Genomic DNA, 12,866 nt, shown 5'->3' with positions numbered 1-12,866 from the left:
TCCGCTGAATCCGGCGTTAACTGTCGTGTCTTCGGTGTTGTCGTCGTTGTTCCGTCGCTTGTGTTTGTTGCGCCGTGGCTTGCCGTTATTGTCACGGACGTCCGAAGTGCCAGAATGTGGCGTGGTGCTGCTGCGAGCCAACCAGCTATCCTCGCCCGCGCAAAAGCAAGTCATTAGTGTCGTGAGGGCTGCCATGGATTTGGGTTTTTCCTGGCCGAGGTGTCGGGCGAGCCACTCGTCACGGATATTATGCTTAAAAGCCGCCAGTGCTTCGGCGTCCGGACAGTCGACTATTTGGTTCTTTTTGGTTAGGAACCGAGTCCAGAATTTCCTGGCTGACTCTCCGGGCTGTTGAGTAATGTGGCTCAAATCATCAGCGTCCGGTGGTCGCACATATGTGCCCTAGAAGTTGTCGAGGAACGCGTCTTCCAGGTTTTCCCAACTGCCAATGGAATTTGCGGGCAGGCTATTTAGCCAGTGCCGGGCGGTTCCTTTGAGCTTAAGGGGAAGATACTTGATGGCGTGTAGGTCGTCTTCGCGGGCCATGTGAATATGGAGAAGGAAATCTTCAATCCGTACTGTGGGGTCTGTTGTGCCATCGTATGATTCGATGTTTATGGGTTTGAACCCTTTTGGGAATTCGTGATCCATCACTTCATCGGTGAAGTAGAGGGGGTGTGCGGCGCCCCTGTGTCGGGCTATGTGGCTATGCAGTTTGAATTGGTCTGGGTGGCTGTGTTCGGCCCGACCGGACTTGTTTATGGTGTATCCATTGCGATGGTCATCGTCGTTAGCTGGGGCACGCCCCCGTGATCCGTAGATCGATCTTGGCTGTCCTGCTTTGTTATCCAGTATATCTTGCAGGTCCTGCCTATTGCCCCAGGCCGTAGTGTATTGTCGTGGGGGTGATGGCTGGTATTCGGGCTGATATGCCATTTTATCCCGGCCACGGTGTGGCTGGTCAGCCGTGTGGCGCTCGAGTCCGTATTCCTCGGCTGCCAGGACCTCAATCCATCTATCTGTGAGTAGGTCTTGATCAGCTTGGAGTTGCTACTACTTCTTTTTCAGGCTCCTTGCAGTGGCCATAATCCGACACTTGAAGCGCTCCTGCTCCACGGGATCCTCAGACATGCCGAACTCGTCGTCGCCGAGGCTAATCTCGTCTTCGGAGGGGGCATGCAGTTGTCCTCCTCCGGATATCCGTCGGTCACCTGTTCGTCTGGGCTGACCTACTCATCTTCCTGCTCGGCCTGCTCGAAGGTGGGCTGGTCAAGGTTGTATTCCTCTTCGGCACCATCCGGATTGTTTTCATCTTCGGGGCCGGTATTGCTGTGATGGGGCTTGGAGCGGTGCTGACGACGCCCATGCTTTGTTTTTCTCCCTGAGGGGTTATCCTCCGTTGCCTCGTCGCCATTGGTTTCTTTCGGAGTGTCCACCATATATATATATATATATATATATATATCGTACGAGGAGGTGGCTGTCCACCGCCCAGTGAGTGGTGGTTCCTATACTTCTCCTACATCGTCGTCCATACCGTCGATGTCTTCGAAGTCAAAGTCAAGCACGTCGGTTAGATCATCGACCATGGCAATGAAGTGGGTGGCGGGTGGGCAGCGAATTCCTACGTCGCCTGCTTCCCACTCAAGCCGGACATAGTTTGGCCAAGAGCCTCCTGACAAGGAGAGAGACTTTAATGAGTTCAGCATGTCATCAAAGGGCGAGTGCTGGAAGATATCCGCAGCGGTAAACTTCATTACCGGAGCCCAGACAGGCTCGGCGGGCTCGGGAGCGCCCGGACTGGAACCTACAACCGGATACGAGTCCGGGGATCCAAAGTCACATGCTTCCTTATAAGTGAGGCCTGTGTTCGGCTCTACCGCCGATGAGTGTGCGGCCTGCGGGGCAGGGTCCATCCACCCGTCCGTGGGCCATGCAGTCTGCTCCGGATTTAGGTCCGGGGCTACTGCAGGGGTGATATCCCGAGCATTGTCCGACAACAGGTCTAAGCCGTGCTCATCGTGACTGTCCGGTGCTCCTAGCAGAGGCCCGAATCCGTCGAAGATCATATCTCCACGAATGTACGCCGTGTAGTTTAGGTTTCCGAACCTGATCTAGTGGCTAGGGGCATAGCTGTCGATCTGCTCCAGATGGCCAAGCGAATTAGCCCGCAGTGCGAAGCCGCCGAACACGAAGATCTGTCCGGGGAGAAAAGTCTCACCCTGGACCGTGTTGTTGACGATTGAAGGTGCCATCAAGCCTTGCAGCAACGACACAGAGGAACTCTCAATGAAAGCACCAATGTCGGTGTCAAAACCGGCGGATCTCGGGTAGGGGGTCCCGATCTGTGCGTCTTAGGCTGAAGGTAACAGGAAGCAAGGGACACAATGTTTACCCAGGTTCGGCCCCTCTCGATGGAGGTAAAACCCTACTTCCTGCTTGATTAATATTGACGATATAAGTAGTACAAGAGTAGATCTACCACGAGATAGTAGAGGCTAAACCCTAGAATCTAGCCTATGATGATTATGATTGTGATTGTGACCAGCCTTCTAAGGACCAACCTCTCCGGTTTATATAGACACCAGAGAGGGCTAGGGTTTACACGGAGTCGGTTACAAGGAAGGAAATACAATATCCGGATCGCCAAGCTTCTCTTCCACGCAAAGGAGAGTCCCATCCAGACACATGACGGAGTCTTGAGTCTTGTATCTTCACACTCCAATAGTCCGGACGATGCATATAGTCCGGCTGTCTGGATACCCCCTAATCCAGGACTCCCTCAGTAAGTGACAAGCCTAATCATAAACCATTTTATAAGGAGACATACCCATAGGGTTTTTATAAGCAGTTCTATAATTCCATAATACATCATCAACTTTCTTAGACCAATTCTTTCTAGATCTATTAACAGTCTTTTGAAAAATCAATTTAATCTCTCTATTGCTCAATTCTACTTGACCACTAGACTAAGGATGATATGGAGATGCAATTCTATGGTTGACATCATATTTAGCAACCAATTTACAGAAAGTACCCTGAATAAAGTGTGAACCACCATTTGTCATTAAATATCTAGGGATTCCAAACCTCGGAAAAATAACTTATTTAAGCATTTTAATAGAGGTGTTATGATCAGCACTACTAGTTGGAATAGCTTCTACCCACTTAGTAACATAATCAACCATAACTAAAATATGTGTATACCCATTAGAGGAAGGAAAAGGTCCAATATAATCAAATCCACAAACATCAAATGGTTCAATAAGAAGTGAATAATTCATAGGCATTTCCCGACATCTACTAATATTACCAATTCTTTGATATTCATCACAAGACAAGACAAACTTACGAGCATCCTTGAAGAGAGTAGGCCAATAAAAACTAGATTACAGTACCTTGTGTGCAGTTCTATCTCCAGCGTGGTGTCCTCCATAGGCCTCGGAGTGGCACTTGCGTAGGATATGTTCCTGTTCATGCTCAGGTACACACACTACTAGGGAAAACCTTATACATAGAATATTACCAGTAGCGCGGGACAAGAAGGGGCGCTACTACTAAGTATCCGTAGCGCTGGCCCCAAACAGGCGCTACTGCTAGCGACTTAGCAGTAGTGCGGCTCGCCAGGGCCAGGCAACTACTAAAATACCCCGACTATTCCCACCATGCTAGGTTTAGCAGTAGCATGCCCTAAGTAACCGCACTGCTGCTAAGCCCACTTCCCCGCGCCGGCCCGCGCCCCCTCACTCGATCTCACTCAATCACACCTACACTCACTCACTTACTCTCCTCCCTCTATCCCCTCGCTCTGGCCGCCGTACCTCGCGCGTTGCTGTCCCCTGCGCCAGTCCTCCCCTGCCGGCCGCCCTCGCCCGCGCCGGCCCTCCTCCCCCGTCGGCTGATACGTCTCCGTCGTATCTACTTTTACAAACACTTTTGCCCTTGTTTTGGACTCTAACTTGTGTGATTTGAATGGAACTAACCCGGACTGACGCTGTTTTCAGCAGAATTGCCATGGTGTTGTTTTTGTGCAGAAAATAAAAGTTCTCGGAACGACCTGAAACTCCACGGAATGTCTTAGGATAATTAATAAAAAATCCTCGCCAAAGAAGAAGACCAGGGGGCCCACGCCCTGTCCATGAGGGTGGGGGGCGCGCCCCCCTACCTCGTGGGCCCCCTGGTGGCCCTCCGACGCCAACTCCGACTCCATATATTGGCCTTCGGGGAGAAAAAAATAAGAGAGAAGAAATCATCGCGTTTTACGATACGGAGCCGCCACCAAGCCCTAGTCTCTCTCGAGAGGGCTGATCTGGAGTCCGTTCGGGGCTCCGGAGAGGGGGATTCGTCGCCGTCGTCATCATCAACCATCCTCCATCACCAATTTCATGATGCTCACCGCCGTGCGTGAGTAATTCCATCATAGGCTTGCTGGACGGTGATGGGTTGGATGAGATTTATCATGTAATCAAGTTAGTTTTGTTAGGGTTTGATCCCTAGTATCCATTATGTTGTGAGATTGATGTTGCTATGACTTGGCTATGCTTAATGCTTGTCACTAGGGCCTGCGTGCCATGATTTCAGATCTGAACCTATTATGTTTTCATGAATATATGTGAGTTCTTGATCCTATCTTGCAAGTCTATACTCACCTACTATGTGGTATGATCCGGCATCCCCGAAGTGACAATAATCGGAACCACTCCCGGTGATGACCATAGTTTCAAGAGTTCATGTATTCACTATGTGCTAATGCTTTGTTCCGGTTCTCTATTAAAAGGAGACCTTAATATCCCTTAGTTTCCAATAGGACCCCGCTGCCACGGGAGGGTAGGACAAAAGATGTCATGCAAGTTCTTTTCCATAAGCATGTATGACTATATTCAGAATACATGCCTACATTACATTGATGAAGTGGAGCTAGTTTTGTGTCACCCTATGTTATGACTGTTACATGATGAACCACATCCAGCATAATTATCCATCATTGATCCGGTGCCTACGAGTTTTCCATATACTGGTTCTCGCTTATTTACCTTTCCGTTATTATTGTTACAATCACTACAAAATACCCAAAACATTACTTTTGCTGTCTTTACTTTTGTTACCATTACCACCACTATCATATTACTTTGCTACTAAACGCTTTGCTGCAGATACTAAGTTTCCAGCTGTGGTTGAATTGACAACTCAGCTGCTAATACTTGAGAATATTCTTTGGCTCCCCTTGTGTCGAATCAACAAATTTGGGTTGAATACTCTACCCTCCAAAACTGTTGCGATCCCCTATACTTGTGGGTTATCATCGGTCGCCCTCCCACGCGCCGGCCTCCTCCCCCGCCGGCCACCCTCCCGCGTCGGCCCTCCTCCCCCCCCCCCCGCGCCGGCCGTCCTCCACCTAGAGGTACTCCTCCTTTCTCATTCCTCCTCATCCCTAGTTTATTTTGAACCCTAGCTAGTTGAAAAATGTAGGCTAAATCTCAGAATAGTGTAGTAGGTTATGATCTTAGGTGTTTAATCTTAGAATAATGTAGTATGAACCCTAACTTAGTTATGATCGAACCATGTTCAAAATGTAGGTTTTTAATTAGGTGTAGTTAATATAATTTAGGTATTTTAGGTGTTTATCTTAGAACAATGTAGTATGAACCCTAGTTATGATCGAACCATGTTCAAAATGTAGGTTTTTAATTAGGTGTAGTTAATAGAATTTAGGTGTTTTAGGTGTATTTAAAAGAATTCTAGGTTGATTCGTTTTGAAGTGGACATGTCATATTTTGAACATGTCACATTTGTTGTTGATTCATTTTGAAGTGGACATAATTTTGAAGGTGTTATTCCTGTTATATGCAATTTTTTTAGTGGGCTATGTTTTGCCAGAATGTTGATTCATTCACATTCCGGCAAATTTCAGCCGCTCGATATGTCCTGCTCTTAGCAAAGGTCATGCCGATTTTTTCTAAGTGTTTATTAATTTTGTTTTCATATTTAAGCATTTTGTTCTAGATCAATGTCGACGATGCCTACCCCACATCCTCATCGTCGACTGTGCGGAGGAGGCCTGGTTGATCAGAGGGGCCATCACTAGTAGAAAAGGGGGCATTTGTCCCGGTTCGTAAGGGCCTTTAGTCCCGGTTCTTGAACCGGGACTAAAGGGTCGTTACTAATGCCTCCCCCCTTTAGTCCCGGTTCTAACACGAACCAGGACGGATGTGCCTCCACATGGCCGGTGCGCCGAGCCCAGGCAGGAGGGCCTTTGGTCCCGGTTGGTGGCACCAACCGGGACCAAAAGGCATCCATGCGTCAGCATTTCAGTGACCATGGTTTTTGTTTTTTTTTTAAGGGGGGGGGGTTGGGGGGTTTGGGGGGTTAATTTAGGTGTTTAATATGTTGTGTTAGCTAGCTAATTAATAGAGAGAAGTGTCCTCTCTTATGTCCGTGCTTGGTCGACACTTCGTACTGTACATAGAGAGGCCCTCGACACGCTAGCTAGTAAGAAAATGAAGGGAACCATTAAGTACAGAAGTTCGTCATGCATACCGAGAGAAGTGATGGATCGACCTCTCCTTCTCCGAGAGATTGGTCAAACAACAAGTTTTCGTATTATCTATCCGACGCTACTGGCTACATACATATATAATATGTAAAATATCTTACAATACCCTAGCAATTGAAATCAATTTCCACATGTTATTCTCCGGCTTTATTGATGACCTGGTCAAGAAAGAATCCCGCCAATTCCTCTTGAATTGCTTTCATGCGATCTTGTTCTAGGAGTTCATCCCGCATCTGCCACGTCTAATTTGAAGAAGGGGGTTAATACATATATGAATGAAACTCAACAGAAATGATGGTGTAATAAAATGAAATTATGAATATTATTTCTTACGCACTTCATATTGTCTTTTAGAGTAGCCCTGCTTGTTTTTCAAAGTCGCGTTCTAGATGAACTCGCACACGTAGTATCTACAGAAATCATTCCCTTGTTCCTGCCACAAGCACTTTACGAGAAATAGAGGTCAATCAAACTGATAATGAAGCATTATGAATGGCATTGATGAAAGTACAACTATAGAATCAACGGGAGATGCGCGCAACTAGCTAGCTAGTAGTACTTACTTTCGGGTATGTATATTGCAGCTCCTTCGGCAGTCCCAGAACTTCTGCGGTGAACTGTTTCCAAACCCTGCAAGACAAAGAAAATAATTATTATTACTTGAGATATCAGGAAATGAACAAAAAGTTGCCGATATGGTGCGATAAATGATCGATTGAACTTACTTGTTGAGCATTTTAGTCATGTCCGCATAGGTTTGGGGATCTTTTTGTCTCGAGTCTAAGACGTTTAATACTCCCCGCTCAAGCTTAATCTCCAGAAGAACATAGTGGAATCTGCGCATGCATGCATAATTCATCAGTTACATTACTATAATCTCGCTCGAGTAATAAGGGAAACCGAATATGCACACGACAGTAACACTCACTGGAAGTTGTAAGGAAAGAGTATTAAATCTTTGTTTTGATTTTTGATCAACGATTGTAGCAAGTACCCCTCGGCCTCTTCGGCGTCCTTTTAACCAGAAATTACTATATGATATTTGTGTTAATGAACCCAATATCATACATTTCTTGTTTTTTGCACTCGACGATCTTCAATTTGCATAATATAGTGAGGATAATTAATTATAAATACATGCAATGAAAGAGCCGAGCTATATATAGAGACTTAATGACAGAAATAGTACTTACATACAGTAGCAAAAGACCATTAGTTTATCGAGGGCCTTTTGATTGAAGAACGCGAACAACTCGTCAAATGGAACAGTCAACAGATCAGTTCCAATGAGGTCGTGCTCCTCTTTAATATTCAGATACAAAGCATTCGTCCCCCCAGACTCTCTGCAGGTTTTCATGTACCAATCATGGAATCTTCGCATCATAGTTGTTAGAGATTTTTCATCTTTGACGAGAGGCTTCCCGTACACGTATCTGTGTTCGTCCACCTCCAAGAAATCAGGAAGTTGATCATCAGGCAGGTAATCTCCAAGATTGCCATAACCGGCCACCGTCCCCGGAGCATTAGCGACGATGTCGCCGCTAGACACATTGAGCGGGGGGCACGATTGTTGTGCTTGTTCGCCGAGCTGGGCAATTATTTTCCCAGTTGCTCATTCTTTTAACCTTTTATCACTGACAGTACTTCCCGACCGCTCGGCTTCGAGATATGTCTGTTCCGTAATGCGCTCATAGTTGGTTCTCGGCGAAGACTTTGGTGGTTTCCTCAGGGCATCGATAGTGCGCTTTGCTTTCACCGGATCTACCTTCTTCTCCAGAGGTGGGTGTCTCTTTGCTTTCAACCCGGCAAAGAAGACGTCCACTTCGGCCTGCACGATCTTCGTGTTTTCCTCCTTGGTCCTCTCGTACGGTAACTTCTCTAGAGGCTTGAGAGAAGGACCGTATCTATATTGCCTCCCGCCTCTGCTGGCTGTATTGCTAGACGCCGGAGAAGATGACGTGGCTGCAGCGCATGTCTTCTTTCGTGCTTGCTTATGAGGCGGAGGAGAAGGACTACGACGCGCTGGAGCAGCCGAAGCGGCAGCGGGTCTCTTCCGCCCTTGCTGGCGAGGAGGAGAAGGAGGAGGCTGCTGGCTGCTCGGGCGCGCCGGTGCAGGCGGAGAAGGAGGTAGAGTGCCAGTACGCGCTGGAGAAGGAGGAGGCTGCTGGTTGCTCGGGCACGCCGATGCAGGCGGAGAAGGAGGCAGAGTGCCACCACGCGCCGGAGAAGGAGGAGGCTGCTGGCTGCTCGGGCGCGTCGGCGCAGGCGGAGAAGGAGGCGGAGTGCGGCCACGCGCCAGAGAAGGAGGCCCGGTGCCCTGATTGACACTCACCGGAGGAGGAGGCGGTGGAGGAGGCGGAGTGCCCTGACTCGCCGGAGGAGGAGGAGGAGGCGGAGGCATCCAGTTCGGAAGGTTGATGAGCTCCTTCCGCCATAGGCATGGAGTCTTCAGAGCAGAACCCAGTCTAGTCTCCCCTTCACCGGTAGGGTAGTCAAGCCGGAGGTCCGCAAATCCCTCCATTATTTCATCCACCATCACCCTAGCATATACTTCTGGAATCGACCGACAGTGAAAAGTTGCGCCGTGTTCAGTAGGATAAACAGAGCCAACACCCGCCTTGACCTTCAAATTCATCCATCGCGTCATAAGGTGGCAATTTTGAGCCCCCGTGATAGCATCCATGGGATAGCTGGCAGGAGCCGTCAAGACATGCTCCGGCTAAATTAGCTCGGTGGAAGCCACACTGCTTCTCCGCTGAGATGGCGGGGTAGCTTCGGGGGAAGCTTCGGCAGGTCGTTTGTTGCGATCTCCTTCTCGTTCCTCTAGCCCCATTACCCTTTCGTGCAGCGCCTGCAGTTGGCTCTGCTCTAGTTTCTTCCTCCTCTCGTGGGTTTTGTAACCCCCTGCGTCTGGAAAACCAACCTTCCATGGAATGGAGCCTGGCATGCCTCGTGTCCATCCAGGGTGCTCAAGATTCTCGAGGGCCATTGTGAGCTCGTCCTTCTCCCTGTCTGGAATGAACGTCCCTTGCTGCGCTGCATGGATATACTGTCGAAGCCTTGTGACTGGTGTTTTCAGTTGCTCGTCCATCCAACAGCACTTCCCTGATACAGGGTCCAAGGTTCCGCCAGCCCCGAAGAACCAAGTCTGGCAACAGTCTGGCCATCTCATTGTCTCCGGTTCGATCCCTTTATCAAGCAGATCATTCTCAGCCTTGGACCACTTAGGCCGGGCTTGCAGGTAGCCACCTGACCCCGTGCGATGGTGAAACTTCTTCTTCGCAACATTTTGCTTGTTTGTCGCCGACATCTTCTTACTCTTTTCCGATGTCGTGTAGGCCACAAATGCGGGCCAGTGATCTCTGATCTTCTCATATTTGTCGATGAATTCTGGTGTCTCTTCTTTGGCGACAAACTTTTTCAGCTCTTTCCTCCACCTCCTGAATAGGCCTGCCGTCTTCTTAAGAGCACAATACTTGATTAATTGCTCTTTAACTGGCTTCTCCGGATCCTCCTCTGGCGGTAGGGTGAAATTTGCCTTCAGCTCAATCCAAAGATCATCTTTCTACATATCATTGACATAAGACACCTAAGGGTCTACCTCCTTAGGCTTATACCATTGGTGGATGCTGATCGGGATCTTGTCCCTAACAAGAACCCTGCACTGAGCAACAAATGCATTCTTTGTCCGGATGGGTTCAATCGGTTCGCCGTCGCGCGCGATTGCTGTGATCTCAAACTTTTCATACGAGCTCAACTTTTTCTTCGGGCCTCCTCTCCTTACCGAAGTTGTGCTCGATCCGGAGGGCTAGAAAAAGGAAGAAAGACGAGAGTTAATTAATATGTGTACATATACCAAAACAATGAATGCATCAATTAACTAGTCAGAACGGGCTTAACTAATATATATATACCTGGCCGGACTCGGTTCGGTCACCAGAGCAGTCAGCACGGTCTCCTTCTTGTACCTCCATTGGGTCATCACCGGAGCATCATGAACATAGCCCTCTTCTTGTACCGGCATTAATGGGCCGGAGACATCATGAACATAGCCCTCTTCTTCACCCAGTCCTTCCTAACCAATGGTGTCGTTGAAAAATGACGCAACAACATCAGTTCCTTCTGCGATTATCTCCCCCAACATCGCTTCTGTTGCTTCATCTCGGTAGTGCTCCAGAGTTTCTGCAAATATTTACAACATGTCAATTATTATTCAAACATGGTACAGATGGATATATATTAGTGGAAAACATAGAACTAGCTACCTAATCACAATAAGGAATCATGTTAGTGGCCTCGACGCTGCTTCTCTAGGGTTCGGGGTGGCCTAAACAATGCTTCAAGGGTTTGGGGTGGCCTCGACACAACGCTTCAAGAGTTTGGGGTGGCCCCGACGACAACGCTCTTTTAACTTGGTAAATTTGGGTGGCCTCAAGAGAGTTTGTCAGGTAGGGGTGCAACGGGAGGGGGTAGGAGACCAACATCTTTTTTTTTCTAGGGTTTGGGTGTCCTCGAAAGTTTTGTCAAGCGAGAGGGCCGAGGGGGGGGGTATATCGACGACGACAGAGGAGAAGATCGAAGAAAAAAAAAGAAGAAAAAAGAAGAGGAGAAGAAGAAAGGAATAGAGGAGAAGAAGAAAAAATAGAATATATTCTATTTTTTCTTCTTCTCCTCTATTCCTTTCTTCTTCTCCTCTTCCTTTTCGTCTTTTTTCCTCTTCTTCCTCTCCTCTTCTTCTCCTTTCTTCCTCTTCTTATTTTCCTTTTTCCTCTCCTTCTTTTTCTTCTTCTTCCTTCTTCCTTCTTCTTCTTTTCTTCCTTTTCCTTATTTTACTTTTTCCTCTACACTAAACTAAAATGCACTAACCTAAAATCGATATCTACTAACAACCTAAATAAAAAATTAATACATATATTAAAAAACATATATAAACAAAAAAATGCTATGAACATTATATTCATACATAGATAGCCACATCCATTCATCATATAGCTACCACATACATATATACATTATATATATGAAAAAAATGCAATGAACAAAAAAATACACTTATGAAAAAAATACTATGAACATGTACACATATATACACATACAAACACATATACACAAAAAAATACAAAAAAAGCTATGAAAAATGCAGGGCAGGGGCGGCGGGGAGGCGCACGACGCCAGCGCAGGGCAGGGGCGGTGGCGCGCGACGGCCGCGCAGGGCAGGGGCGGCGGCGTGGCGGCCGCGCAGGACAAGGGCGGTGCGCGGCGGCCGCGCAGGATAGGGGCGGTGGCGCGGCGGCCGCGCAGGGGCGCGGGATGGGAGGGGCGCGGGAGCATGTGCTCACAGGGGGCGGCGGCGGCGGCGAAGGCGAGCAGGGGCGGCGGGCGGCGACGGTGACGAGGGGGAGCAGGGGGCGTCGGGGGAGAAGTGGGGGATTTGGTCAAAAACCGCTAAGTGATGTATATATATCAAGAGCATTGGTCCCGGTTCGTGGTACCAGTCGGGACTAATACACCATTTAGTCCCAGTTGGTGCCACCAACCAGGACCAAAGGCCTCTTTTCAGCAGCCCAAAGGGCGGGAAGCGGCGGCCTTTGGTCCCGGTTGGTGCCACCAACCGGGACTAAAGGGTGGGCATTGGTACCGGTTGGTGCCACGAACCGGGACCAATGCCCCCCTTTAGTCCCAGTTGGTGCTGCCAACCGGGACCAAAGGCCCCTGCGCTGCCCGTTTCGCGGCCAAAATTTTGTCCCACCTCGCTAGTTGAGAGGGGCTCGGAGTGGTTTATAAGCCCTGCTGCGGCTACCCTCTCGAGCTCCTCTCAAATGCAGGTTTACGAGCCTAATATCACACTATGCTGCTGTGGGCCTATTGGGCCTTCTACGGGCCTAAATCCTGGCCCAGGTTGGGTTTCTAGTCGTATTCAGACCATGGTGGCCCAATAGGTGGCACTTTTTTTGTTTTTTCCCAGTTTTTTGTTTTGTTTTTTGCATTATTTTTTCTTTTGTTTTTTGCTTTATTTTTTAATTCCTTTTGCTTTTAGGTCAGAAAAATTATAAACTTTCTGTTAGTGCCATTAGTTTTAGAAAAATTATTTTGTTTTTTTGTTTTCTTTGTTGCTTTATTTATTTTATTTTGTTTCTACTTACAACAAAATACTTATTGTTTCTATTTTTATTTATTTTATTAAAGTTTATGTTTAATTATTTTTCTTTTAAGTCACAAAAATTATAAACTTTCTGTTAGTGCCATTCTTTTTCAAATTTGAATAGTTAAAATTTGAATTCTTTGAAATTTGTGTGAATCACAAGTTTGTGAT

This window comes from Triticum aestivum, chromosome 2B (assembly GCF_018294505.1).
Source record: "Triticum aestivum cultivar Chinese Spring chromosome 2B, IWGSC CS RefSeq v2.1, whole genome shotgun sequence".
NCBI classification, from domain to species: domain Eukaryota; kingdom Viridiplantae; phylum Streptophyta; class Magnoliopsida; order Poales; family Poaceae; genus Triticum; species Triticum aestivum.
Note: the sequence above shows the minus strand (reverse complement) of the source record.